This window comes from Dermacentor silvarum, chromosome 1 (assembly GCF_013339745.2).
Source record: "Dermacentor silvarum isolate Dsil-2018 chromosome 1, BIME_Dsil_1.4, whole genome shotgun sequence".
NCBI classification, from domain to species: Eukaryota; Metazoa; Arthropoda; class Arachnida; order Ixodida; family Ixodidae; genus Dermacentor; species Dermacentor silvarum.
This window is the reverse complement of record NC_051154.1, coordinates 397,706,106-397,729,627: the sequence shown is the minus strand read 5'-3', so window position 1 is coordinate 397,729,627 and position 23,522 is coordinate 397,706,106. Positions and strand designations below refer to the sequence as shown.

The following is a 23,522-nucleotide window of genomic DNA, read 5'->3' as shown; positions in this document are numbered from 1 at the left end:
ACGAAAGCTATCGGTGAGCTCCCCATTAACAATGATTCGCGTTGAGCAGTCTTTGTACGCCATCGTTACGCCTTCCGTTATGACACTGCCAACGTTCGTATGTTCGAGTATGCATAGTAGAGCCTTGTGCGAGACGAGGTCGAAGGCTTTCGCCAAATCTATCTGCATCATCGCGACGTAATCGCCAATCGCGTCGCAACACTCTAGCACACTTCGAACCACGTGTACATTTGTTGTAATACTGCGGCCTTTAATGCCACAAGTCTGGTGAGGCCCTACCAATGTTTTGATGACACTTTGCAGTCGTTTCGCTAAAACTTTCGTGAATACCTTATAGTCAACGTTGGCTAGAGTTATCGGGCGATATGAGCCTGGCAACAAACGTTTCTTTTCGTCATCACTCTTCGGGATTAGCACGATATGCGAGGTTGTGAAAGACAAGGGCAATCTTTTTCGGTCATACGCTTCGCTGATAACTAGATGGAGGACATGAGCCAGCGCTGACTTAAACGTTTTATAGAAAGTAGCCCCTAAGCCATCAGGCCCAGGTGCTTTACCGGGCGCCAACTCGTCTATTGCGCACTCTATCTCACTCAGGGTAATGGGATGTTCTAGCCGTGCCTTAACTTCTTCATCGAGCTTTGGCATCAGTGAAAGGAATTCCGTCTGGTAGCCATCTTTAGGTTCGCGTGGCTGACCTAAGAAGGCTTTGAAGTGATCGACGATCCCTTGTTTGATGTCGGTTTTGTCGGACGTGATGTCATTGCCTTTAGCTAGCTGGCGGATTTCCTTCCGACATGCGTACCTTTTCTCGTCTGAGAGAGCTCGTTTTGTTGGCGCTTCTCCCGCCCACAGCTTCTCAGACCTTGATCGCACAACGGCGGCTTTGTATTTCTCAGAGTCTATCCTTTCGAGTTCGGCTTTCACTTCCTTTATTTCGTTAACATACACACCAGGCTGGACACTTTCCATGCTGATGAAAAATTGCAGTTGCTGGCGAAGGTTCGTTTCTGCCTGTTTCAGGTTATGCCGAAGGACACTGCTTCTTTCAATAGCCATTGTTTTTACTTTCTGTTTAAATTCTTCCCATTTAATGGCGAAGCTTGCTAATTCGACTGAAATCAGGCTTTCAAGTTCTTTCGCAACAGCATCAACGAAGGCATCGTCATCCAGCAACTGCGCGTTCAACTTCCAGAGGTCCCAGTTAAAGGTGTGTTTGATCTGTCTTTTCCCAAAGGTGGCAGTTACCAAGCAGTGGATCGCTATATGCAATGGGTTGCACATCATATTCACTACACAAGGGCACCAATTCGGCTGACACATATAATCTATCTAGCCGAGCGTGGCTATCACGCTGGAAGTGCGTAACTGCGGGTGAGTACCGCTGGCGAAGACACTACCGATATCTTCCAAGTCGTAATCGTGCACCACTGCATTTAGCAATACAGCACTCCTATCGCGTACGTGTGAATATTTTGCGCGGTCGTCAGCAGTGCATACGCAGTTAAAATCGCCCAGCAGTATTACCACCTTGTCACAGTTTACGTACTCTTCAAGACGCTCAAAGAAGGATCGCCGGTCTGTTTGAATATTCGGTGCGTAGACACAAATGACACGGAAATCCTTATCGCAAAAACAAAAATCAGCCACTAAAAGGCGCCCACTTTCACACGAAAACACTGACTGCACACAAATGCCAAAGTTTCTTCGAATGAATACAGCGCAACCACCTGATCCACCAACAGCGTGAGAAACACACACGTCAAAGTGCGCACGAAAATTGGACACCATTCTGTCGGTTAGCTCTTGGCTCTCTATTTTCGTTTCTTGGATTCCCACAAGATGCAAGTCATTATCTAAGAGTAGGCGACTTAGCTGACATTGCCGCCTTCTTGCACCGAGCCCTCGTACATTTAACGTGGCTACACGTAGCGCTCCTTCGATATTAGCTGCCATGACTACACGGTAGAATGGTGCCCGTCACAGTTACGCAGGGACGAGTGTTGATAATGACGCGCCGATAACCGCGTTGAGTGCCACAAAAGGGAACACAACCCGACCTCTCGAAAACAACACTGACATGCAACTCGGGCCCTCGATCCTGACACATATCCAAGAGAATAGCGCTCAGGGTGACGGCCATTGCACTCACGAACCCCCCAACCCGCCTCAAGCAAACCACAGTACAGAACTACGGAGGCGGTTTACCCGCCTGCCGTGGATCGGCCGTAATGTTCGGCCGCAGCTTCAAGGTTGGTCTCCTCATACCTGGCGCTTTGGGCGGTGGCTCGTCTCCGCCGCTGCTGTCCTGCATCGTAGCCAGGCTATTGGTCTGGTCGCGCGGACGTTTCCCCGCCTGCAAGTTGGCAAGCCCGGTATGGGTGTCCATGTCTTCATGTTCAGGGGGGTGGAGGCCGCTCCCGGATCAGGTGGGCTTCTCTTCCTCACGGTTCGGCATGGCTACAGTGCCCTCCACTTGCTCTTGCTGTTCAGTGGTCGACGGCTTCATCGACATGTTGCCCCTGTTTCTGAAGTCGTGCCTCCGACTCTGCCACCTCGCCAGCTGCTTCCTTAGCCGTGGTCGATGTGTCTTCCATATCCGCCTCGTCCATGAGTAGGGCGGAGTTGTCGTCGTTGCTCACGGGTCCGGTCACGCTAGCGTACGTTCCGCTCGCACTGACTCTCTTCGTGACCGAAGCGTCGGCAGGCACCACACCGCGGAATGCGGCAGTCGCGACGAATATGGCCCGTCCCGCGGCAGCGTAGGCAGAGAGGGGCCCTGCCCGGCACAACCACAAGAGCCAGCTCGCCGGAGACGCTCACCTGGTGTGGCAGGTCGTCAAGCATTACGCCCGGCTTCAACTTCAGCGTAACTAGTCTTGTGGTAGAGTTCTTGTCAGCCACGCCATGCACCCGCCACCGGTCGCGGGCGACGTCCGTGACCTTTCCAAACGGCGCGAAGGCAAGTACGCACGTCCTCGTCAGGAACGGTGTGCAGCAGCCAATGCACTTTTAAGCGTACATCCTGGTTGGCGGGGTCAATGACGAGGCATCGGCCCTTCTTGACCTGTAGCTCACCAACACTGACGATCTTCTTCACAGCTTCGTTGTCTTTGAAGGTCACGGCCCAAACATGGCTCATACGGTAGGCCCCGAGAGCCACCACTTCCGGCAGGAGCGATAACGGGGCGAGCGCATCGCGGAAATCTTCCACCCGGTAGGGGCGGGCCCTGATAACAATGTAAAAAACTGTGTTCACAACAAAACGCCCTGTTGGCAAACTCGGCAAACAACTTGGTACTCGTTGTCCGCAGCAAAATTCCTGTTACCGCGGCCGCTCTGGGCCGCTGAAGCCGCTCCTACGGAGCCGTCATCATGCGTCCGTCACGCTCGGTGGCCGGAAGCAGAATAACGCCAATCTGCTTACTGTTAATGCGCGTAATTCGCACACATTTGTAATCAACGATTTAAGCTTCTAAAGCGCGGAAAGGAGGCGTCGTGCATGAGTCCAATTCACGGCATACAATATTGCACGCCGACATGAAATAACGCGCTGATTAGATATTTCTGTAAATGTGAGAAAAATGAAAATATCTAGGAGAGCGTGGTTTCGATCCACGGACCTCTCGGTTATGGGCCCAGCACGTTCCACTGCGCCAATCTGCTTTACTGTTATGCGCGTAAATTCGCACACATTTGTAATCAACGATTTAAGCTTCTTAAAGCGCGGAAAGGAGGCCGTCGTGCATGAGTCCGATTCACGGCATACAATATTGCACGCCGACATGAAATAACGCGCTGATTAGATATTTCTGTAAAATGTGAGAAAAATGAAAATATCTCTAGGAGAGCGTGGTTTCGATCCACGGACCTCTCGGTTATGGGCCCAGCACGCTTCCACTGCGCCAATCTGCTTTACTGTTAATGCGCGTAAATTCGCACACATTTGTAATCAACGATTTAAGCTTCTTAAAGCGCGGAAAGGAGGCGTCGTGCATGAGTCCGATTCACGGCATACAATATTGCACGCCGACATGAAATAACGCGCTGATTAGATATTTATGTAAAATGTGAGAAAAATAATATCTCTAGGAGAGCGTGGTTTCGATCCACGGACCTCTCGGTTATGGGCCCAGCACGCTTCCACTGCGCCAATCTGCTTTTTTTTTTATTACCTGTTTTCTCTTTACAGGGCATAGGAACACAGAAACATGAAAGGTAAAATGAACACGTGGACCGAGCCTTGGTCCGGTGTGTTCAGTTCAACCAACAGAGGCAACCAGACAGGAGGCTCTGGTTGCGCCTTGTACAATTCGCGCATATATTCCATGTTCGCGATGAAGTTTTCCCTGACAGGACGTGTGTGAGGGTCTGCATTACGGACCGCCATTTTCGTCTGCCATATGCTGTGCAGTCCTATTAACATAAACATGTCGTATGGGACTCCGTCTTCATTGTCCACGCACAGAAAACGAATGCCGTAACTTGTGATGGGTAGGTCTTTTTTCAATGTGCGCTGAAGGATGTCCCAATGGAAGACGGCGTCCCAGCAGTAAATAAACACGTGTTCCACAGTTTCGGGCTTCTTACACAATAGACAATTCGTCGTCCATGGGACGTAGAGGCCTTTATCGGCTAACCACTGCTTTACTGGGAGCGTCCCAGAGTGAAGTTTAAAGAAGAAAGTTTTTGCTCCCGGTTTTACGTTCATCCTTTTAACCCTTCTTAACACGTCCTGTCCGGGTCCGACATTGAATAAAGATCTGTATCGCGGCGTTGGTAACAAGCATTCAATGAGGTCTTTGTAAAGTCTTTTCCGTTTTAGAGAGGACAAGTACTCTAGTGAAAAACGTACTTTGAGAAAGTTAAAAGATTGTACAACTTCACGCAGATACCCTGACACATATTGATACATGTTATTCGACGACACAACAAATTCTGGAACGTGGGAGCATAGTCTTAATTTTATTACACTTTGCAAAAATTCGTTTCTTTGGTCGCGAAGAAAAATAAAGCGAGACACAAGTTGCCTAATAAACAAGTGACACAAACCCAAGCCTCCGTTTCGGGCCGATAGGAACAAATTTGAGCGACTTGTTCGCTCCCACGTCGATTTCCATACAAACACAGCAAAAATCCTGTGAAATTTCTGCACATTCACGCGTGACATACAAATGACTTGGCACACATACCATATTTTGGATATCAAAAATAGGTTGCATACAGACGCCCGTGCAAAAATAGAGAGTTCACGCCCTCCCCAGGCGTTTGTTTTTTGTCGGGTTGTTTCTGCTTCGTCTTCCCAGTAGTCGTTGTTGTCACGATAGACCTGAAGTGGTACCCCAAGGTAATTTAGCGGGCGGGTTTCCCATTTTACATTTACGTATACATCAGGTCTCATATCCCAATTACCATACCAAAATGCAGTTGTTTTGTCCCAATTAATCATAATACCTGTCATGGAACAAAATTGTTTGACCGTGTGGACAACTTCAGATATGCTCTGCCTATCTTGACAGAGTACAGCCACGTCATCGGCATATGCTAGAATCTTTACTTCGGTGTTCTGTAATCTAAATCCATGCACATTTGAATTATGAATAATTGATAAACACAAGGGTTCTAGGTACATGGCAAAAAGTAAGGCTGATGCCGGACATCCTTGTCTGATAGAACTGAGTATCTCAATTTCTTCACTGAGCACCCTGTTAACTACCAGGCGTGTTACGCATCGCGAGTATGCCATCTTTAATCCATCAAGAAGCACACTTCCTACTTGCACATGTTCCAACACACTGAACAACACTTCATGGGAAACACGGTCAAAAGCTTTCTGTAGATCTAATTGCATCATTGCGATTCGGTCTCCAAAGTCATCACAAATCTCTAAGACACTTCTTACTATGTGTATATTTGTCGTAATGCTACGACCTCTTATGCCACATGTCTGGTGCGGTCCTACAATGTCTTGAATGATATTCGGCAGTCTCCTGGCCAACACCTTCATGAAAATTTTGTAATCCGTGTTCAATAGGCTAATGGGCCGATACGACGTCACAGACTGGAGTTTGGTGCTATCATCTGTTTTGGGGATTAAAACAGTGTGCGCCTCAGTGAACGAGCGTGGTAGTCTTTTCTTTTTATAACCATCTTCGATAACTTCGAACAGCGCGCGTGCGATCTCTTCTTTAAACATTTTATAGAATTCTGCTCCTATTCCATCTGGACCAGGCGTCTTTCCAGTGCTTAAGTCATCAATAGCTTTTTTAATCTCCTGTACGCTGATAGGAGCCTCCAAACTTTTTTTCGTTTCATTGTCAAACTTGGGCACGAAAGAAAGGAATTCGCCACTAAATCCACTCGCCATCGACAAACGCTTTCCAAGCAATTCGCGATAGTGTTCAACAAATGCTTGCCTTATCTGACTTTTTTCTTTCGTCAATGTGCCATTGTACACTATTTCCTTAACTTCTTTTCTTTCTGCATATTGCTTTTCATCACCTAGTGCCCGTTTTGTAGGTGTCTCGCCCATCCAAAGCTTTTCTGTTCTTGACCTAATAATAGCACCTCTGTACTTCTCTTTATCTAAAAATTCGAGCTTGTTTTTTGTATTTTTGATTTCCTCGGTGAACGTGCCCGGTTTCGCATTCTCTTCCTTTAAAAGTGCTTGCAGTTGCAACTGCAAATTCTTCTCGCCTTGTTTCTTCTCAAAATTAAGCTTCGTCGTTCGTTCTATAGCACTTAGTTTAACGTTTTGTTTGAAAGTTTCCCATCGTTCTTCCCAGTCATCTTTTCATCTTCATACATCATCGTTAACGCTTCTGTTACTTTTTTAGTAAACGTTTCATCTTTCAGAATGCTATGATTTAACTTCCAAAGGTTCCAGTTGAACTTTGTCGTTTTTTCCTTCTTTCCAAGCGTGAATCTCACCAAACAGTGGTCGCTAAACGACACTGGTGTAACCAAGTATTCATCACAGCACATCACAAGGTCAAGTGGAATGTAGGCTCTATCTAAACGCGCGTGACTTTGACCCTGAAAATGTGTGAACTGGGCCCTGCCATTAGACATGCAGAGGGCCACATCTTCTAGTCCATTCTCTGCAATCAGTTCACTCAAAATCAACGCGCTTTGATCGCGGATATTTACACGCTTGGAGCGGTCCTCCATTGCGCACACACAGTTAAAGTCACCCATAAATATCACATGTCTACTACAATCAAGAAAACCACTAATTTCTTCAAAGAAAGCTTTCCTTTCGTTCTCGCGGTTCGGGGCATACAAGCAAATCACGCGCCATTGAAAATTCAGTAGCGAGAAATCACATACTACGAATCGTCCGCTATCACTGCTTCTTATATTTGTCTCCACAGCACCAATAGATTTTTTACGAAAATGGCACACCCTCCCGACAAGCCATTGGAATGTGATACACAAATATTATACGTGGTGCAAAAAGGCAGAACCATTCGATCAGTTTCCTCCTGCCTCTCTACTTTCGTTTCTTGCACGGCAATCACATCTAAATCGTGTTCTGCAAACAGTCTGCTTAATTGGTACTGACGTCTTCTAGCAGCTAACCCGCGCACATTTAGAGTGGCGAAACGAACTGCTCTCTCAAGTCTAATAGCCATTTTTTTTTTGTTAAAAAAGGATGCGCTCACCAAAAACAAGGTGTGCCCCGATTTTCGGGTACACACGTAGTGCGTTAGCTGTGTTGTCAAGTGGGCGGCTGAGCCGCCCTCTTCTCCCCCTCCTTGACGTTTGGCTTTGCAGTGGGCCGCGGCCGGCGACTAGTTGCCGCTTTCGCCGGAGGTTCACTGCTGCTGGCGTCCTTTGACTCTTCACCGCCGTCGTCTCGTGGTCTCTTTACCACCGCACTATTTTCTTCTGCTTCACGGCAATCCATGAAATCCTCTTCGGGAGGCTTTTGGTGAACTTCCGCTGCCTCAGTGTTTGCACTTGTTTTATTGGTGGCATCCTCGGTGACATTGGAGTCCGTACTCTTCGTCTTCGCTTGAATTGGAATTTGCACATGTGCAGTGATTTTCAAACTTTCCTCAGTTTTCGGTGGCTCATTTTCTTGGGTGCTTGTCTCTTGTGCCCCTGAAATTGCTGCTGGACTCACACATTCTTCTGCTTCGGCTTCGTCCATGGTGAGCTCGGATTTCTTCGTGCTCACCGTGGTCATGGAAGCTGCAGCATACGTCCTCGAGCAGTTTTCTGCGGTATGGCCAAAGCGTTTGCAGACGTTGCATCGCGGGACGCGGCAATCCTTTCTGATGTGGCCAATTTGCTGGCAGCGCAAACACCTTGGTGCTCTTCCGGGCACCACGACAAGGGCGAGCTCGCCTCCAACACGAAGCTGATGTGGTAGATCGTCCAACGTTACGTCGGCCTTCAGTCGCACCACAACTGTACGTGTCATGGTGCTCTGCTGGCTGTAGCCGTCAATTCGCCATTTATCCAGTCCTATTTCCATGACCGTTCCGTAGGGGCTCAGCGCGTTTCGCACATCTTCTTCGCGTACGTGGTAGAGCAACCAGTGAAGCTTCAGACGGACGTCGCGGTGGCTTGGATCAATTACGATGCATCGCCGGCCCTTCACCGTCAATTCCGGATCACCCAAAAACTTCTTCGCGCCTTCAGCGGTCTTGCAGGTAACCGCCCACACATGGTTCATTTGACAGGCGCCAAGCGCAAGAACTTCGGTGGGCGGGACACGTTGAAACAATGGTTCACGGAAATCTTCTGCACGGTACGGTCTTCCTTTTATATCAGCATGTAGAAAAACAGTATTTTGAACAACATACCCAGTTGGCAGAGGGGGCAAAATGACTGCATAATCCTGCGACACTTCATTCCTGGTACCGCGGCTTAACTGGGCCGCTACATCCGCTCCAACGGAGCTCATGATAGACACGTCCGTAGGCTTTCGCGGCCGGAAGTGGAATCGCGCCAATCTGCTTTACTGTTAATGCGCGTAAATTCGCACACATTTGTAATCAACGATTTAAGCTTCTTAAAGCGCGGAAAGGAGGCGTCGTGCATGAGTCCGATTCACGGCATACAATATTGCACGCCGACATGAAATAACGCGCTGATTAGATATTTCTGTAAAATGTGAGAAAAATGAAAATATCTCTAGGAGAGCGTGGTTTCGATCCACGGACCTCTCGGTTATGGGCCCAGCACGCTTCCACTGCGCCAATCTGCTTTACTGTTAATGCGCGTAAATTCGCACACATTTGTAATCAACGATTTAAGCTTCTTAAAGCGCGGAAAGGAGGCGTCGTGCATGAGTCCGATTCACGGCATACAATATTGCACGCCGACATGAAATAACGCGCTGATTAGATATTTCTGTAAAATGTGAGAAAAATAAATATCTCTAGCAGAGCGTGGTTTCGATCCACGGACCTCTCGGTTATAGGCCCAGCACGCTTCCACTGCGCCACTCTGCTTTACTGTTAATGCGCGTAAATTCGCACACATTTGTAATCAACGATTTAAGCTTCTTAAAGCGCGGAAAGGAGGCGTCGTGCATGAGTCCGATTCACGGCATACAAAATTGCACGCGGACATGAAATAACGCGCGGATTAGAAATTTCTGTAAAATGTGAGAAAAATAAAAATATATGTAGCAGAGCGTGGTTTCGATCCACGGACCTCTGGGTTATGGGCCCAGCACGCTTCCACTGCGCCACTCTGCTTTACTGTTAACGAGTGTAAATTCGCTCACATTTGTAATAAACGATTCACGCTTCTTAAAGTGCGGAAAGGATGCGTCGTGCATGAGTGCGATTCACGGCATACAAAATTGCACGCGGACATGAAATAACGCGCGGATTAGAAATTTCTGTAAAATGTGAGAAAAATAAAAATATATGTAGCAGAGCGTGGTTTCGATCCACGGACCTCTGGGTTATGGGCCCAGCACGCTTCCACTGCGCCACTCTGCTTTACTGTTAATGCGTGTAAATTTGCTCACATTTGTAATGAACGATTCAAGCTTCTTAAAGTGCGGAAAGGATGCGTCGTGCATGAGTGCGATTCACGGCATACAAAATTGCACGCGGACATGAAATAACGCGCGGATTAGAAATTTCTGTAAAATGTGAGAAAAATAAAAATATATGTAGCAGAGCGTGGTTTCGATCCACGGACCTCTGGGTTATGGGCCCAGCACGCTTCCACTGCGCCACTCTGCTTTACTGTTAACGAGTGTAAATTCGCTCACATTTGTAATAAACGATTCAAGCTTCTTAAAGTGCGGAAAGGATGCGTCGTGCATGAGTGCGATTCACGGCATACAAATTGCACGCGGACATGAAATAACGCGCGGATTAGAAATTTCTGTAAAATGTGAGAAAAATAAAATATCTGTAGGAGAGCGTGGTTTCGATCCACGGACCTCTGGGTTATGGGCCCAGCACGCTTCCACTGCGCCACTCTGCTTTACTGTTAATGCGTGTAAATTTGCTCACATTTGTAATGAACGATTCAAGCTTCTTAAAGTGCGGAAAGGAGGCGTCTTGCATGAGTGCGATTCACGGCATACAATATTGCACGCGGACATGAAATAACGCGCGGATTAGAAATTTCTGTAAAATGTGAGAAAAATAAAAAAATATATGTAGCAGGGCGTGGTTTCGATCCACGGACCTCTGGGTTATGGGCCCAGCACGCTTCCACTGCGCCACTCTGCTTTTTTTTTCTTTATTACCGACTTGGCAAATACACAAAAACAACATGTCAAATAAATACGAGATTAAAATTACCAGTCGTTAAAAGACTGTAGCATCATGTTAAAATGGCTTCAACGAAGCCAAACTGTCCAACACTTGAAGCCATTCCGGTGTGTCACTTTGCATTTTCTACACTTCGCGTGTGTAAACAACATTTTCAACAAAATAGTATCTGGCTGACCTCACATGTACATCAGCATTGTGTACAGCCATTCGAGTTCTCCATACGCTTTGCATACACAATAACATTAACATGTTCGCCGGCACACCGTCAGGTTCGGCGCATGGCAAGAACCTTATTCCAAAAGCACTAATCGGGAGCTCCTTTATTAAAGTACGCTGCAGAATGTCCCAAAGAAAGCGGGCATCGTGACAGTCAAGAAAAATATGTTCAATTGTTTCTTCCTTATTGCATATAAGGCAATTGACGGACCATGGGACAAACAAACCCTTGCTCCTTAGCCATGGCTTAACCGGCAGTGTGTCAGTGTGGAGCTTGAAAAAGAAGGATTTTGTGTTAGCTCTTACAGGCATATTCCTTACTCTTTTGTGAACATCACGTTCAGGCCCTAAGTTGTACATAGAACGATACACTGGCACAGGTACAAAAACGTCAACAAGATCCTTATATAATTTTTTTCGTGACACTTCAAACAAGTACTCCCTAGAAAATCTCGCATTTAGAAGACGAATCGCCGTGATAACTTCCCGCAGATAGCCTTTTAGTGCCATCGGTTTGACTGCGTGCGACGATACAACGAAATCGGGCAAAGCGTCACGTAACCTCACTTGGATCACCGTGCGCAGAAACCCATCACTTTGGTCACGAAAGAAAACAAATCTCGACACAAGTTGCTTGAAAAACAAATGAGTTAAACTGAGTCCGCCGTTGCGCAAAGAGTGAAACAAACTAAACCTGCTCATGCGTTCCCATACAGAACCCCAAATAAATTCCGCAAACAATCTGTGTATTTTTTGAACTGAAGATCGGCTCATGCATAGCACCTGCAAGACGTAAAACACTTTAGCTACTAAAAACATATTACACACTTTGGCTCTTGAAAACATCGAAAAGTTGTGGCCTCCCCATTTGATGGTTTGTTCTTTCATTCTGTCCCTCTCATTCGTCCAGTATTCTACTGGCTCTCGGTAGTTGCCGAGTGGAACCCCAAGATAAGTGCCAGGTAACACACTCCACTGCATTCTGCAAAACAATTCTGGCGTATCTTGCCAGTTCCCATGCCAAAAACCTAGACACTTTGGCCAACTTATGGCACTACCAGAAACACTACAAAAAGATTGGGCTTCCTTCACTACTTCTGCAATGCTTTGCTTATCGCGACAGAACACAGCTATGTCGTCAGCGTAGGCTAACACTTTTATTTCTCTGCCAAAAAACGTGTATCCGCGAATACTGTGGCTATGAAGTATCTTTAGACAGAAAGGTTTTAAATAAAGAGCGAAAAGCAAGGCAGAGATCGGACACCCTTGTTTTATGCTAGACAGTACTGGAATTCGTCTGCTGAGTCTGTTGTTGATAATTAGGTTTGTTGTACAACCATCATAAACCATTTTCACCCCATCCAAAATGACTGTTCCGACATTCATGTACTCAAGAAGCAGAAACAGGATCTCGTGCGACACCCTGTCAATAGCTTTGGCTAAATCCAGTTGTAGCATGGCTACACGATCTTCCATCAAATCGCAGCATTCAAGTATGCTTCGCGCTGTGTGTATATTTGTGAAAATAGTCCTACCTTTTATACCGCATGTCTGATGTGTACCTACTAGTGATTTCACTACACTCTGAAGACGTTGGGCGAGCACCTTCATGAATACTTTATAATCAGTGTTAGCTAAACTTATTGGTCGGTAGGCCTCTACTGATTGAAGCTTTATGGGGTCAGTAACTTTGGGTATAAGTACTATACATGTGTCTGCCGGAAGGAAGGAGGCGTCCATTTTTGTTCATAACACTTCGTTATGACGCGATACAGAGCCTGTGCTACTTCAACCTTGAAAATTTTATATAACGCTGCCCCAAGACCATCTGGTCCAGGCGATTTTCTTGCACTGAGGTCATCGATAGCCTTCTCAATTTCTTCTACAGAAATAGGCCTTTCAAGGGCTTCCTTAAGTTCACCATCAATTCTCGGCATCAGAGGCAAATAATCACTTTTAAACGCCGCGATATCGCTTGCTCTCTTGCTTAGCAGCGTGCTATAGTGGTCCACAAAAGCACGTTCTATCATTTCCTTGTCGTATGTAAGCTGACCTTGATAAACTATTTCTTTTATCTCCTTGCTCAACGCGTGTCTCCTCTCGTCACTGAGCGCTCGCTTGGTGGGCGTTTCACCCAACCATACTCGTTCCGCGCGTGCTCTCAAAACGGCGCCGCGATATCTTTCCTCATCGACGACTTCAAGTTTCGCTTTAAGTTCTTTGATATCGTTTATAAATGTGCCAGCCGCGCCTCTTTCCATGTTCAACAGGTATGCTAACATGCACTGCATTTGCCGTTCCTCTTGCTTTTGTTTGTGCCGCAACACGCATGCTCTCTCTAAAGCAATTATTTTCGCATCGCATTTAAACAGTTCCCAAGCTTCTACAACATTTTCCGCATTTTCTTCTTCTCTTCTTTCTGGGGTTTTGCGTGCCAAAGTTTCCGCATTTTCAAGGAGAACATTTTCTAATTTCTCTTTTATTCTTTGTAGAAACAATTCATCCTGCAAAAGATTGTCATTAAGTTTCCATAAGTGCCAATTAAATGTTTTGTCTTTGCTTTTTGTACCTATCGTAACCATTACCAAGCAATGGTCACTGAAACTGATGCATTCGACACTGTAGCTAGAAAGGAACGGAACTAAATGAAAGGGCACATAAATGCGGTCTAACCTCGAATGGCAGTCTCCTTGAAAATGCGTATATTGCACATCACTGTCAGAACCAAGAACACTTCCAACATCCTCCAGATCAACTTCACACAAAATTTCATGCAGAACAGTTGCGCTTTTATCTTGACTGAGCAGCTTTTTCGATCTATCTATCGGCCGGCACACACAATTAAAGTCGCCAAACACTAGAACGTGCCTGTCACACACCAAGAAAGATCTCAGGTAAACAAAAAATTCTTCACGTTCACGAGCATTATTAGGAGCATATACACACACTGCCCGCCAAAGCATTCCAGAAAAAGAAAAATCACAAATAAGCATACGCCCTCCCTCACATGAAGTAACTTGCTGCTCTGTAATCCCAATACTGTTTCTAATAAAAAGGAGGCAGCCACCAGAAGTACCATTCGCGTGGCAAACGCATACGTTGTACTTCGTTCTGAAAATTTCAACCATTCGATTCGTTTTTTCCTCAGATTCAATTTTTGTTTCTTGGACTGCCATCAAATCAATGTCTTTTTCTAGTAGCATGCGGCTAATCTGACATTGTCTTCGCCTCTGTGACAGCCCTCTAACGTTTAATGTCGCCAAACGAAGCGGAGTGGTGATGTTAATATCGTCTGCCATTGCGTTAGCTACAATTAATGTGTGCCCCTACTCACAATTTTCGAGGAAATATTGCGGCTCTCACACTGATGCTTGGGGAACATATCCCTCTCCTTGAAGGCGACGTCTGCAAAACCACGTCCTCACAGAATCATTCCCGATCAACGATCGGGTGCTGAAAGTTCTTTCCGGGGCACTACCTCCGCTAAGGCGGAGGCTGCGCATGTGACGGCCGTCTGTCTGGCGGCACGTTGGGCTTGACCTTCAGCGTCGATCGTCGGACTGTCGGTGTTTTCGGTGTCGGTCCTTCGGTATCCACACCGTCGGTGTCTCGGCTGTGGTAATCAACCTCGTCACGCAACCGTTTTCCGGCGCCTTTAGCGTCGGAAGTCAGGTCCATGTCGTCGCTGACGCTGACTGGCTCGTCAGCCACTTTGGTCGGAGGTGGCGTGATTTCTGAAGGCGCGCCCGTCGCCTCAGCACCAGCTTGCGTCACTTGAACCTTCGCCGGAGGAGGCGCAGAATCCGGCACATTGCCTTCATCTATCCCCTTCAGGTTCACCTTTGCGGTCTTCGTAACCAGTGGTGCAGACGAAGCTGCCGCCCCTTCAGCTGCTCCTTTGGCGGCCTCTTCGGCGTCCTCCTGATCCATGAGAAGCTCAGACGAGTCCTCGCTCCTGCCTGGGCCAGCAACGTTGGCGTACGTTCTCACGCACTGGGTCTCGTCGTGGCCAAAGCGACGACACAGCCCACAACGTGGAACCCGGCATTCTCGTCGAATGTGTCCAGTGCCACGGCACCGGAGGCAGAGGGGTGCTCTGCCCGGGACAATAACGAGAGCCATGTCTTCCGCAACACGAAGTTGGTGTGGTAGGTCGTCTGCTGTCATTCCGGGCTTGAGTTTCAGGACCACCGACCGTGTCGTGGTTCCTTTGTCGTTGCAGCCCTGGACCCTCCATTTCTCCCTCGTCACTTCAGTTACTCTTCCAAACGGTGCCAAGGCTGTTCTGACGTCTTCGTCAGGAACACCATGCAGCAGCCAGAAGAGCTTGAGCCTGACACCCTGGTTGCACGGGTCAATGACCACGCAACGGTGTTCCTTGACAAGGAATCCTTCTGCGTCCAATATCTTCTTTTTGGCCGCCTCGTTCGCAAAAGTTACGGCCCACACATGATTCATCTGATAAGCCCCGAGGGCCACCACTTCCGGCAGCAGCATGAGTCGCGAAAGCGCATCCCTGAAATGCTCAACACGGTAAGGCCGAGCTTTCACTTCGCCGTGAATAAAAACAGTGTTCAAAACACTTGCACCTGAAGGCAGTTGTGGTAGAACCATCTGGTAGTCCGGGGAAGGTTTTTCCGTTGACCGGGAACCGCGGCCGAGGGCCGCTGTAACCGCTCCTGAGGAGCAAGACATTCCGCGACCGTTCGCTGTGATGGCCGGAAGTGGAATCCCCCCGCCACTCTGCTTTACTGTTAATGCGTGTAAATTCGCTCACATTTGTAATAAACGATTTAAGCTTCTTAAAGCGCGGAAAGGAGGCGTCGTGCATGAGTGCGATTCACGGCATACAATATTGCACGCGGACATGAAATAACGCGCGGATTAGAAATTTCTGTAAAATGTGATAAAAATAAAAATATATGTAGCAGAGCGTGGTTTCGATCCACGGACCTCTGGGTTATGGGCCCAGCACGCTTCCACTGCGCCACTCTGCTTTTTTTTTTTCTTTATTGCCGGTTTTTGAACAACAAAACACGTAGCACACATCACAAATGAGACGTCAAAACAAAGTTACAATAAAGGTTGTTATTGTTGTGCACATAATGCCGTCAGTCACGTGGTGACTGGCGATGTCAATTAAAATTCCTTTAGTGTAACCAAGGGTTCCACACTGGCAATCCAGGGGGAAACACCTTCTTTTGCTTTTTCTACTTCTATTAAACGAGCCATGCTCTCTCGAAAGTACAGCCTTGCCGGTCTTCTATCTGGTTCACAGTAGAAGCCAGCCATTCGTGAGCGCCATATACTGTGCAGGCCAGTCAACATAATCAGATCAAAAGGTACTTCTTCTTCGTTGTCTATTGCAAGGTACCTGATGCCGTGCGTATCTAGCGGGAATTCTTTTTTCATTGTCCGCTGCAACACATCCCAAAAAAAGACCCCCTCCCAACAGTGAAGAAAAACGTGATCGATGGTTTCCGGTTGTTTGCAAATAAAACAGTGAGAACCCCAGGGCATATAAAACCCACGCTCCTCCAGGAAAGTTCTCACTGGTAGCGTCCCGGTATGCAGTTTGAAAAAGAATGATTTCACACTTGGCGCTACTTGCATTCTTTTAACTCTTTTCAGGACATTCTGACCCTGGCCTGCACTGTATATGGCTCTGTACAAGGGAATTGGCAACACTATGTCACATATGTCTTTATACAATTTTCTCTTTGTAACAGAATACAAATAATTATTGGAAAACCGAACGCACAGAAATCGCACACTTGACACTACTTCCCGAAAGTAACCCTGCACCGTACCCGACATGACATGGGTGCTAATAACATAGTCGGGTAACAGTCGCCCTAATCTTGCCTGGCACACCGTTTGCAGGAATGGGTCGCTTACCTCGCGAAAGAAGAAAAACCGGTTCACTAACTGTTTGAGAAAGAGATGTGCCAGTCCAAGCCCCCCACACTTTACTCTCCTGAACAAGTTTGTGCGACTGCACCTTTCCCAGGTAGATCCCCACACAAAGATCGCAAAAACCCTATGCAATTTTTGCACATTTACCCTATAACAGTACATAACTTGCATCACATACCATAGTTTAGCCACAAAAAACATGTTACACACGGTAGCCCTCGCAAACATGGAGAGATAATTAGCCCTCCAAGCATTCGCCTTTTCACGTAAGAGGTCTGCTTGTTGCTGCCAGTAGTCATTATCATTTTTGTAGTACTGAAGCGGCACACCGAGGTACTTCACAGGCATCCTCTGCCACACGACGTTGGCAAAAATGTCCGGCGTCGACGGCCACACTCCGTGCCAAAATCCCAGGCACTTTCCCCAGTTTACCCGACTTCCTGTAACGTCGCTGAAAATTTTGACAGCTCTAATAGATTCTTCGATGCTTTCGTAATCAATACAACAGACTGCAACATCATCGGCATACGCAAGCAATTTCACCTCTGACGAATGTAAACGAAAACCGTTAATAGCATTATTTTCAAGTATTGACAGACATAACGTTTCAATGTAAATGCAGAACAAAAGTGGACTGATGGGGCAGCCCTGGCGAACGGAACGCTGGATTTTTATGGGGGCCCCCAATGCCTTGTTAATAATTAGTCTGGTAGAGCAATTCTACTACGCCAGAGCTACACCGTCCATGATGATGGACCCGACATTAATGTGTTCTAATATGGTAAACAAAATAACATGCGCTACACAATCAAATGCCTTCTCCAGGTCCAACTGGAGTACGGCCACACATGCTTCCAGGGAATCGCAACACTCTAGAACGGACCGCATCTTGTGAACATTCGTAGCTATAGTGCGACCCTTAATTCCACATGTTTGGTGCGGACCGACTATGTCTTTAATAACTGTCTGAAGTCTGGCAGCTAGAACTTTCATTAAAACCTTGTAGTCCACATTTGTGAGCGCTATTGGTCTATATGATGTTACTTGCTTCAGCTTGTCCTCATCCTCTGACTTCGGAATCAGCACCGTGTGGGATTCACTGAACGACGGTGGTAATACCTTTCCTTCGTACGCTTCGTTGAAAACTGCTACGAGCACTTGTGACAATTCCTTTTTAAATCGCTTGTACCACGCAGCGCAAAGCCCATCAGGGCCAGGCGATTTGCCGGGATTCAAGTTATCAATCGCGCGTTCCACTTCAAAAACAGTTATCGGTGCTTCTAATGCAGCTTTCGTTTCATCACTCAGTTGGGGCATGCGTGCTAAAAACTTCGTTTTAAAGCGTTCCAGGTCTACCTGCCTATGTGCAAATAGATTCTCATAGTGCTGAAAGAACACACGTGCTATGCTATCGGTACCTGTAACTTCGTGACCGCCCGCTTCGATCACGTCAATCTGATTGCGTCGTGCGTGCGCCTTTTCCAGTCCAAGCGCCCTTTTTGTGGTTGTCTCCCCCACAGCAAAGGACTCGGCTCTAGCACGAACAATCGCGCCGCGATAACGCTCCTCGTCATGCAGTTCAAGTTGCTGTTTGATATTCCGTATATCACTTTTGAATGCTCCCGGCTCTTGGCACTCCAGTTCTGTTAACTTTTCCAAGGTTGTTCTTAGTTCTCTTTGTTTCTTTTTTGCTTCATAATTTAGTGTGACGGTACGATCGATGGCTTTCAATTTAATCCGCTGTTTAAACTCTTCCCATCGCTCTGCAAATTTACCTTCTCCGTTCACAAGAGTTTCTGCGATGCACTCCAACACCTCTGCTACGAAACTTTCATCAGTGGTCAGTTTCGAATTCATTTTCCACAGTTCCCAAGAGAATCTGCAACCTTGTGTCTTTCTTCCTATGTCGCATTTAACTAGACAATGATCGGTGAAGAAAATAGGACAGACATTGTAACTGTTGCACATCGGTATTGCTGCAAGCGACACGTAAATGCGATCTAAACGCGCATGGCTGTTTCCCTGAAAGTGCGTGAAACGCACATCTCGCGTCCCCATCATGCAGTCAGCCACGTCCTCCAATTCCCATTCAGTAATTATCTCGGCCAAAATGTCCCGACCTTTATCGCTCTTTAGGCCTCGATTTGACCTATCTCTGGCATTGAGAACACAATTAAAATCACCCAACAGTACCATATGCTTATCAGAAGACATGTGCTCATTTAACTTTGAGAAAAAAAGCGACCGATCTTCTGACACATTTGGCGCATAAATACACACCACACGCCATTCAAGTCCACTCAATACAAAATCGCACGAAACTAACCGGCCGGATGAACATGAAAAAATACGTTGCACCGCGAGACCCGATAATTTCTTGACAAACAATAGGCAACCCGCCGACGCCCCTATGGCGTGGCTCACTATCGCGTAATACCGCGACGTAAACCGCTGCACCATGCTCCGTGTCTCCTCGTCACCATCCACTTTTGTCTCTTGCACTGCTAACACGTCAAGGTCATGGTCCACCAGGAGCCTGAACACTTGGCTCTGCTTTCGCTTGGCGGCCAGACCTCGAACGTTTAGCGTCGCCAATCTAAGCGTCGGGTTGGTAGCCATGGCTGTCTAGTGAAAAGAGATTGGGCCCGGAGCATGGTGCTTACCTTTAGCGTCTAGCTCTCCGCTAGACGCCTCCAGGTCCACCCGGTGGACCGGTGCCACTGGAGAGTGGAGGTGGCTTGTTGTCAGTCTTTTTTTCCGCTGTATTAATGTTGGGACGTGGCTTGTAGCTGCTGCGCCTGCCCACAGATGTCTTCGAAGGCGGCCCGTCCTCGCTACTCCCTTGGTTCGCTGCGTTGCTGCCTGCAGGCTGTTCAAGAGGACGTTTGACAGAGGCTCCGACGTTGCTGCCCGTTGCGTCGTTCTTTTCCGACGGGTCTTCCACTGTCTGCATTGGCACACATGCTTCCGCTGAGTTGCTTGTGCTTTCTTCCGTAGTCTTGTCCGTTGTATCTTCTGCGCCTCCATCGGTAGCCTTGTTGTCCACTGGTGCCACCGCCTCGACAGCCGGTGCAAGCGAACAGGCTGCCGCACTTGGGGTTGCCTGGTCTCCTGCCCCTTTTGCCGCGTCCTCGGTGTCGGCCACATCCATCAGCAACTGCGCGGCGTCGTCACCCTCGGCCGGCCCGGTCGCAGAAGCGTACGTTCATATGCACTGGTCTTCCGAGTGGCCAAACCTGCGGCATTGCGAGCACCGAGGGACCTTGCACTCCCGACGTACATGACCAGAGCCTTGGCAGCGCAAGCACTGCATTGGGCGGCCAGGCACGACAACAAGTGCCAGTTCACCTGCGACCCTGCTTTGGTGCGGGAGGTCTTCCAGCTTCACGCCGCTCTTGAGCAACACGGAGCGGGTAGTCGTCCCCTTGTCGCTGATTCCTTGTACCCGCCATCGCTCTCGGGTGACCTGAACGACCTTTCCAAAGGCCGCCAGCGCCGTTCTTACGTCTTCATCAGCCACACCATGTATCAGCCAATGAAGACGCAGCCGTACCTGCTGGTCTTGGGGGTCAACCACGATGCAGCGCCGCCCCTTTACCTTGAGCTCCTTGACGTCCAGCAGCCGTTTCGTGGCGTCGGCGTTGTTCATGGTCACCGCCCAGACGTGGTTGATCTGGTAAGCCCCAAGCGCAAGCACCTCCGGCAGCAGTCCTGTTGGGCCGAGAGCGTCCCGAAAATCCTCAGCTCTGTAGGGTCTGGCTCGCACGTCACCGGGCAAAAATACGGTGTTCAACACCACGCGTCCTTTTGGCAGGGGAGGCAAAATAATCTGATAGCCTGTGTCGTCTTCGCAGTTCACCCTGTTTCCGCGGCCAACTAGGGCCGCTGTCGCCGCTCCATTGGAGCCCATGACTCTGCTGACCGTTCAGCTCGGCTGCCGGAAGCAGAATGCTGCGCCACTCTGCTTTACTGTTAATGCGTGTAAATTCGCTCACATTTGTAATAAACGATTTAAGCTTCTTAAAGCGCGGAAAGGAGGCGTCGTGCATGAGTGCGATTCACGGCATACAATATTGCACGCGGACATGAAATAACGCGCGGATTAGAAATTTCTGTAAAATGTGAGAAAAATAAAAATATATGTAGCAGAGCGTGGTTTCGATCCACGGACCTCTGGGTTATGGGCCCAGCACGCTTCCACTGCGCCACTCTGCTTTACTGTTAAGGAGTGTAAATTAGCTCACATTTGTAATAAACGATTTAAGCTTCTTAAAGCGCGGAAAGGAGGCGTCTTGAATGAGTGCGATTCACGGAATACAATATTGCACGTCGACATGAAATAACGCGCGGATTAGAAATTTCTGTAAAATGTGAGAAAAATAAAAATATATGTAGCAGAGCGTGGTTTCGATCCACGGACCTCTGGGTTATGGGCCCAGCACGCTTCCACTGCGCCACTCTGCTTTACTGTTAACGAGTGTAAATTCGCTCACATTTGTAATAAACGATTCAAGCTTCTTAAAGTGCGGAAAGGAGGCGTCGTGCATGAGTGCGATTCACGGCATACAATATTGCACGCGGACATGAAATAACGCGCGGATTAGAAATTTCTGGAAAATGTGAGAAAAATAGAAATATATGTAGCAGAGCGTGGTTTCGATCCACGGACCTCTGGGTTATGGGCCCAGCACGCTTCCACTGCGCCACTCTGCTTTACTGTTAAGGAGTGTAAATTAGCTCACATTTGTAATAAACGATTTAAGCTTCTTAAAGTGCGGAAAGGAGGCGTCTTGCATGAGTGCGATTCACGGCATACAATATTGCACGCGGACATGAAATAACGCGCTGATTAGAAATTTCTGTAAAATGTGAGAAAAATAAAAATATATGTAGCAGAGCGTGGTTTCGATCCACGGACCTCTGGGTTATGGGCCCAGCACGCTTCCACTGCGCCACTCTGCTTTTTTTTTTATTGCCGGTCTTTGACAATGTACAATGCACACAGTATAGAAACAGATATCACAAAAAGAACACCTACAAAACATACTGAAAAACATGAAAGCCATCCGCCCAACATGGACTGGCGTTGTCAAACTAAAATTCTTTTAAAGCTGTCAGAGGTTCTATCCTCGACAGCCAATCGGGTACAATATCTTGCATTTTCTTAATTTCAATGAAACGAGACATATTTTCTCGAAAATAAATACGAGCAGGCCTAGCATCTGGGTCGCAATGGTACCCAGCCATTCGTGCCCGCCATAAACAGTGGAGGCCATTGAGCATAATTAGGTCGTATGGATCCCCGTCCTCATTCTCAATCGGTAAGTACCTGATCCCATGCGGATTCAACGCAAACTCCTTCTTGATTGTGCGTTTTAGGACGTCCCAGAAGTACACCCCTTCCCAGCAATGCAAAAAGACATGATCTACAGTTTCAGGTTGTTTGCAAATCAAGCAGTGTGGGCCCCATGGTACAAGGAAGCCTCGTTCTTCCATGAATGTCTTCACTGACAGTGTTCCTGTGTGTAGCCCAAAAAAGAATGTTTTTGCCCCAGTAGGCACCTCCATTCTTTTCACCCGTTTAAGGACATTTTGTCCTGGTCCTCCACTGTATATCGCTCTGTACAATGGCACTGGAAATATATCGCATACATCTTTATATAATGCCTTTCTTTTCACGGCAGATAAATACTCGAAAGAAAAACGCACAGAAAGAAAGCGCACACTGTCGACTACTTCTTTAAGATAGCCGCGAATCGTTCCTGGCATACTATTAGTACTAATAATGAGTGCCGGCAAGGCGTCTCTTAACCTGAGCTGTAATACCGTACGCAGAAATGGATCACGCACATCTCGAAAAAACAAAATCTATTGACAAGCTGTCGTACAAAAAGATGCGCCAAGCCCAGGCCACCTTCCTTCACCCGCCTGAACAGATTTGTTCGGCTACATCTTTCCCAGTTAGAGTCCCAGATAAAAACGGCTAACACTCTGTGCAATCTTTGCACATTTACCCTTGAACAAAACAACGTCTGCATGACGTACCACAACTTCGTAATGAAAAACAAATTACATACAGTTGCCCTTGCGAAAATGGACAGGTTGATGCCTTTCCACCTGTCTGCTTTCTCTGTTGTTTCTTTTATTTGGTTCGTCCAGTATTCCTCGCTATGTTTGTGACTGTCCAAGGGAACACCGAGATACTTGGTAGGGGTTTTCACCCAGCTCACATTCGCAAAGTTGTCCAGGGCCGAGGACCACACTCCGTGCCACAAACTGAGGGACTTATCCCAGTTCACTCTACTGCCCGTAACATCACAAAACTGTTTCACCACGCGTATTGTTTCCGTTACGCTTTCTCTGTTTGTACAACACACGGCGATATCATCGGCATATGCTAGGAGCTTGACTTCTGTGGCTGCCAAGCTATAACCGCGTATTTGATCATTCTCAGTTATCGCCAAACATCGTTTCAATGTAAACTGCAAACAAAAGAGGACTGAGGGGGCAGCCTTGACGCACAGAACGCATGACGTTAATGTGGGCCCCCAATGATTTATTCACAATTAAGCGTGTTGTGCAGTTTTGATACGTTAATGCCACTCCCTCAGTGATGATGGCACCTACATTAACGTG

At 47.5% G+C, this 23,522-nt stretch overlaps 9 non-coding genes across 9 annotated transcripts; all 9 read right to left on the bottom strand.

Moving 5' to 3' along the window:
* Window positions 1–9,392: 9,392 nt before the first annotated feature.
* On the bottom strand, window positions 9,393–9,464 carry Trnai-uau (transfer RNA isoleucine (anticodon UAU)). The gene has a single exon. It is a non-coding gene; the product is annotated as a tRNA-Ile (tRNA).
* Window positions 9,465–9,641: 177 nt separating this feature from the next.
* Trnam-cau (transfer RNA methionine (anticodon CAU)) lies at window positions 9,642–9,713 on the bottom strand. Its single transcript has one exon. It is a non-coding gene; the product is annotated as a tRNA-Met (tRNA).
* A 177-nt stretch (window positions 9,714–9,890) lies between these two features.
* Window positions 9,891–9,962, bottom strand: Trnam-cau (transfer RNA methionine (anticodon CAU)). The gene has a single exon. It is a non-coding gene; the product is annotated as a tRNA-Met (tRNA).
* A 177-nt stretch (window positions 9,963–10,139) lies between these two features.
* Trnam-cau (transfer RNA methionine (anticodon CAU)) lies at window positions 10,140–10,211 on the bottom strand. The gene has a single exon. It is a non-coding gene; the product is annotated as a tRNA-Met (tRNA).
* Window positions 10,212–15,895: 5,684 nt separating this feature from the next.
* Trnam-cau (transfer RNA methionine (anticodon CAU)) lies at window positions 15,896–15,967 on the bottom strand. The gene has a single exon. It is a non-coding gene; the product is annotated as a tRNA-Met (tRNA).
* Window positions 15,968–21,029: 5,062 nt separating this feature from the next.
* On the bottom strand, window positions 21,030–21,101 carry Trnam-cau (transfer RNA methionine (anticodon CAU)). The gene has a single exon. It is a non-coding gene; the product is annotated as a tRNA-Met (tRNA).
* Window positions 21,102–21,278: 177 nt separating this feature from the next.
* Trnam-cau (transfer RNA methionine (anticodon CAU)) lies at window positions 21,279–21,350 on the bottom strand. The gene has a single exon. It is a non-coding gene; the product is annotated as a tRNA-Met (tRNA).
* Window positions 21,351–21,527: 177 nt separating this feature from the next.
* Trnam-cau (transfer RNA methionine (anticodon CAU)) lies at window positions 21,528–21,599 on the bottom strand. Its single transcript has one exon. It is a non-coding gene; the product is annotated as a tRNA-Met (tRNA).
* A 177-nt stretch (window positions 21,600–21,776) lies between these two features.
* Window positions 21,777–21,848, bottom strand: Trnam-cau (transfer RNA methionine (anticodon CAU)). The gene has a single exon. It is a non-coding gene; the product is annotated as a tRNA-Met (tRNA).
* Between the last annotated feature and the right edge of the window lie 1,674 nt (window positions 21,849–23,522).